A 6,000-nucleotide genomic window follows, 5' to 3' on the forward strand; every position below is an offset into this window, starting at 1 on the left:
CTGGGGGGAAAGGCGGAGACAGCCCTGGACTTGGTAGCAAGCTCAAAGACACCTTTGGAGAGAGCAGTCCCCTCCCTCGAGTGCTGTGGGAAGAAGGCATATAGCTGTTCCATGGACAAAAGACCCCACAGGTGTCAAAAGCCAGAGGCCCTTTGTCATCTGGGCAGAGTGGCACTGCCCCAGAACCGGGGTGGGATCCTTTAAGATATCAGGGTTTGAATCCCAGCTGAGCCCCGGGGAGGTGTGGGAGACTGTGGAACGGAACAAGCCAGCCCACTTGCGCCCACGCAGCACTGAAGGACAGCCTGAACAGAGTAGTTTGGGACACCCAATCCAGGGAGGAGAGACTGGGGTGTCGCCATTTTCCTCCCCATCCCCACCCGAGGTGGGGTTTCAGGGAGTGGACAGTGGGCCCACAGTGGGGGCAGGACATACCTATATCAACCCACACGGCTCTGTGTCTGGGAACTGCATATCTACTGCGCAAGATTGACACTGACCGAACCAGACACCCCCTCCTCCAGACCAGCATTTTCTGATTTGATTCTTGGTCAATTCTTATTCTATACATATATATATTTTTTTCTTCCTTTTCTTCCTCTTATTCCTTCCCTTCTCTATTCTGGTTATTCTGGTTGGTTTTCACACTAAAGCAAATTACACATTCTTCTTGAGTGTACATGTAACATTCTCTGAAATAGATCACATAGTGGGTCACAAAATAGCCCTTGACAAGTACAAAAAGATTGAGATGATACCATGCATATTTTCAGATCACAACGCTGTGAAACTTGCAATCAACCACAAGAAAAAATTTGGAAAGCCTCCAAATGCATGGAGGTTAAAGAACATCCTGCTAAAGAATGAATGGGTCAACCAGGCAATTAAAGAAGAAATCAAAAATATATTGAAAGCAAATGAAAATGAAAACATGACAGTCCAAACCCTTTCGGCTGCAGCAAAGGCAGTCGCAAGAGGAAAATACATTGCAATTCAGGCCTACCTCAAGAAACAAGAAAAATCCCAAATACAAAACCTGAGAAAGCTCAGTCAATTCCCAAAAATCTCCACATTCTGCTCCATGGAATTCTAAACAGAGAAAGTTGCCTATTTGGGTGCAGAAGTGTTGGACAGGAAGTAGACTTCATGATCCTTCCTCTTCCCCTAGCCCTATCATCAACAGCACAAATACTATTGTCTCTTTCAACCACAAGGATTACTGTTATTATGGATATTATTTTAAGGCCACCTCACCTGGATGTTAATGTCTTCATTTGCACTGTGATTTCCCTTCACCTCCTCCCCCACCCCCGCTTAATTCTCAATAAGTTGAAAGGATTGCTCACCAAAGGCAATTGTACAAGACAGAGGAAACCCACATGTTCGTGCTATTTCAAAAGTTTGTGACATCTTGTGGTTTGAGACTGGGTTTTCCTTTCCTTCTACCCACTCTAACCACCAACTTGTTTCCCTGCAATGCCAAATTTATTGTTTCCCTGGAATATAAGATACCATGTTTGCAAAATACAAGACTTTCTAGGAGGAAATACCTGGAAGGTGCCCTAGGCAAAATTAAAAGCCAGAGTTAGCAGATGTAAGCTTCAGTCCACAGGCCTCACCTGCAGCAAGAGGAGCCAATGGGGCCCTGAGAAACCAATGTGCTGGAAAGACAGCCATTTCTATCCTGCGAGAATGTTATGGAACACGGTGGAAAGACAGGAAAAGGGTAGACCCGCATTTTAATCCTAGCTCTTTTACTTTGATTAATACATTTTTTCAGGACACCAGGGTGGCTCAGTTGGTTACGCATCTGACTCTTGATTTCAGCTCAGGTCATGATCTCATGGTTCATGAGATCAAGCCCCGCACCAGGCTCTGCACTGATAGCATGGAAACTGAGAGAGACAGGGAGAGCATGAGCAGGGGAGGGACAAGACAAGAGAGTGGCACAGAATCTGAAGCAGGCTCCAGGCTCTGAGCTGTCAGCACAGAGCCCAATGCGGGGCTCGAACTCACAAGCCATGAGATCATGACCTGAGCCAAAGTCAGACACGTAACAGACTGAGCCACCCAGGCGCTCCTACCTTCATATTTAGTTGTAAACTCTTTTAAATGCAATTTCTAAGGTTTGTGAAATGCCTTCATTTCCTGATATTTAGAAGTGATTCCTGTACCAAAATTATGAACTGTAAGTTAACTGACATTGAATCTGTTCATTGCTATAGAGGTTTAAGAGCTTGACTTAACTTTCTTATCTTCAAAGGTTTTGATTCTGACAATCCACCAAACCACATTCATGAACCTTTGGCTGACAGCTCACACAACCAATTAGCTGGGGCCCCATCTAATATGTTTACATTTTAAATAATTTCAGTGTGGTGATAGTGCATAGAGGGGTACAAACATTCTCTCTGTCTTGTCAGATTACATGCCTGTCTATTTGAAACATAGAACTAATTTCTTTTTTTTGTAAGTCTGGAAATTATTTTCGGGGATCCCTGTTCCCATTTCTGCTGCCTATCTCCAAAAGAGAACCAATAACTTTTCTTTTGTATTTTAGTTCCTCCTGATTAGATAGCATGAATATCTGGGATCCTTCAGTATGGGCCGAATGGCATGTTTTCATCAACTCGAGTCTGAAAGTAGGGAAAATTCACTGTGAAAGAAAGAAAAAAAGATACCAGGAGATGTAGCAATTTCTACTGCTTAAGTATTCAATATCTACTCTTCCTCTCTTCCTAACTAACAGACCTGTATTTTGTTCAGCTCTCTATCCCTCAAAGAGGGTGATTCTATCCCCAGCTCAGAATTCAGTCTGAGACTACCAACTTTCTAGATTGTAACTCAGAGAAAGAAACAAATTTCATAGGGCAACCTAGTACACACACGTTCATTCTATGCACTTTTTATAGAAAATGGAAAACATGTCTAAAGGACAATATCCACCTTTACAAAGTGCATCATACTTTGATATGTTTCTTCTATTTCTTTTGCTAATGACGATTCTCAGCCACTAAGGTTGATTTCTCAACCCACTAATAGGCCATGAGGCAAGTTTCAAAAACACTGGTCTAAGCCTGTCACATCAATGCGACTCCTCTTGGCAATGACCGACTTCGAGCTTAGTGATGCATTCAAGCTCATGAGACATGAAGGAAGTCTGCCAGGAACTTTTCTTGAAAAATTTCTTCACGGTTAGAATGAAAAGGGTGCATTATACTGAGTTTATGGATTAGAAGAAATTTTGGAACCAAGGAGAATATTTCTTTGACATCTACTTAATGTCAAGCTCTATAAGATGTAGTAATCAACATGAGCATTGTCCTTATTGAGCTCATAGTCAGTTAAACAAGATGGACACTGAGCAGGTAATTCCAAATGGGAATGTGTTATAAACAAGAGAAAGGACAGGATGTCATGGTAACATATAATAGAAGCACAGATATTGGTCTGAATGTCCTGAGAATGTCATCAGGGAGTGGCTTTTAGACTGAGATTTGAAGCAGGAGTCATCAAGGCAAGCGGTGATATGATACTTTATTATGATAGTATCATAGTATCATGATAGTATTTATGATACTTTATTAAAAAGTTAAACCAGGTGGGAGAGAGGAAACAAGGGAAGCTGTTTTGATATGAATTGCCTATAAGGCCAGTGATGAGGCTAAAGCAAAGATGTTTGGAGGCAGTCACCTTGATTGGGCTCCTTTTAAAAAAATTTTTTTTAAGTTTATTTATTTATTTTGAGAGAGAACATGGATGGGGGGAGAGGCAGACAGGGAGACAGAGGATCCTAAGTGGGCTCCGTGCTAGCAGTGCAGAACCCCATGAGGGGCTCGAACCCCTGAACCGTGAGATCATAACGTGAGCTGAAATCAAGAGTCAGACGTTCAACCGACTGAGCCACCCAGAGGCCCCCACCCACAGGTTGTATCTTTACACTAAAATTATATAATAAATATAGTGAAGGAGAGCAGAATTGATCATCCCAAAATGTGCCTCTTTGGCATAGGGTTATGCCTTGAGCTGGTTATTTTTGTAAAAACTCAAATTTGGGAGAAAATTTCAAAACCAAGTAGCAGTTACCCTTTTGTAAAAGATATTTACATGATAAGGGGAACCTCCATTTATAAGGGTGGCTCTCTCTGCACCAGGAAGAGAAGGATGATTACATCTCTAGAGTCTTATCAGTGGAGAAGGCAGAGACTTACATCTTCATAACAACCCTACCCTTGTTTACTATACTTTGCTCAATAACCTCCTATAACTTTGCCCTCCCCGCCCTGACCGTCTACACCTTCTTTTGTTCTTTAGCTGGAAATAGTATTCAAGATGGTGGCTTGGGCCATTCTGGGGGGTTCCTCAGTTCTGGGTCTCTCCTGTTTAGGTAGGAGGTGCACACATTATTAAGCTTCTGTTAGTTAGGTCTTCTCCTGCTAACCTTTTATTATGTGCGTACGGGGGAGGGGAGGGGGGTCTCAGCCAGGAACCTCAAAGGATAGAGGGAAATTATTTTTCCTTCGCTACAATAGCACTTTGTTCAGTTCTGAGTCATTCTGGTGAATTATTGAACTTAAGGGGGTCCTAAGAATCCCTGAATTTGCAGCCATTCGGTCAAAGCCTAGGTGGCCTGGGGTCCCCTGAACTTACAGTTGACATTTTGAATGAAGGCAGTTCTGTTGGGGACTGTGGGGACCGTGCCAAATCCAGGCGGTTAGTATCAGAAGTGGATTGCAATACACTAGCTGGCGTGGGTACAATAAAAGTCGCCTTGATAATGCTTAACTTGAATCCAAACACAAGGAAACATATCAAGGGATATTCTGGAAAATAAGTGACCTGGACTCTTCAAAAATGGCAATGTCAGGAAAGACACACACACACGGTATGTGTTCTCAGTTAAATGATACTAAGGAAATATGACAACTAAATACCATGTGATCTTAGGATCCTGAGCCATAAAAACAAACAAGGGGCGCCTGGTTGGGTCAGTTGGTTAAGCATCTGCCTCTTGATTTCAGCTCAGGTCATGATCTCATGGTTCTTGAGTTCGAGCCCTACATCAGGCTCTGTGCTGACAGTGCAGAGTCTGCTTGGGATTCTCTCTCTCCCTCTCTCTCTGCCCCTCCCCTGCTTGTGCTCTCCCTCTCAAAATAAATAATCTTAAAAAAAAGTAAAACAAACAAGAGCTTGTGTGCTCGGAAAGAGAGTCCTTGTGTTTAAGAGATGCACAGAGAAGCATCAGCAGTGAGCTCTCACCACGTCTGTAACTTCATCTCAAGGGTTCCCGCAAAACCAAACTAGTATGCACAGTGAGAGAGAGGGAGAAATGAAGGGAAATGTTAATAAATGGGGAGTCTAGGTGAATGGCTCTTCATTGCCTTGTTCTTTTGGAATTTTTAAAAATAAAAACATTGGGGGGGAAATTAGGGAATCAAATAGCCTGCCTCAAAATGTCTCCTGCATCAAAAGTTGGGAGAGCATAACATTTCTTAATGTCCTGAATGCCACTGCATTGTCCACTTAAAGTCATTAAAATAGGGGTGCCTGGGTGGCTCAGTCAGTTAAGCGTCCAACCTCAGTTCAGATCATGATCTTGCAGTTCAAGAGTTCGAGCCCCGTGTCCGGCTCTGTGTTGACAGCTCAGAGCCCGGAGCCTGCTTCGGATTCTGTGTCTTCCTCTCTGCCCCTCCCCTGCTCACACTCTATCTTTCTCAAAAATAAACATTTGAAAAAATGTTTAAAAAACTTAGTTAAAACGGCCAATTCTACGTCATGTGTACTTTACCATGATGAAAAGCAAATGCTGTGTTCTGACGTCTGCCTCAGGTCGTCCCCTCCGTGCAGAGGTGAGGCCAGCAGGTGAAGAAGTCCTGTCTGACTGACACAGAAGGGCCGAAAGTGAAGCCTGAGAGCAAGAAGGGCAAGAGGCAGGTCAGGTGGGGCCCCATCCACAGAACTGCCATTCGCAGCATGAGGCAGCTGACTCACAGGCCGGGA

The sequence above is a fragment of the Crocuta crocuta genome, unplaced genomic scaffold (genome assembly GCF_008692635.1).
Source record: "Crocuta crocuta isolate KB4526 unplaced genomic scaffold, BGI_CrCroc_1.0 scaffold41, whole genome shotgun sequence".
Classification (NCBI taxonomy): domain Eukaryota; kingdom Metazoa; phylum Chordata; class Mammalia; order Carnivora; family Hyaenidae; genus Crocuta; species Crocuta crocuta.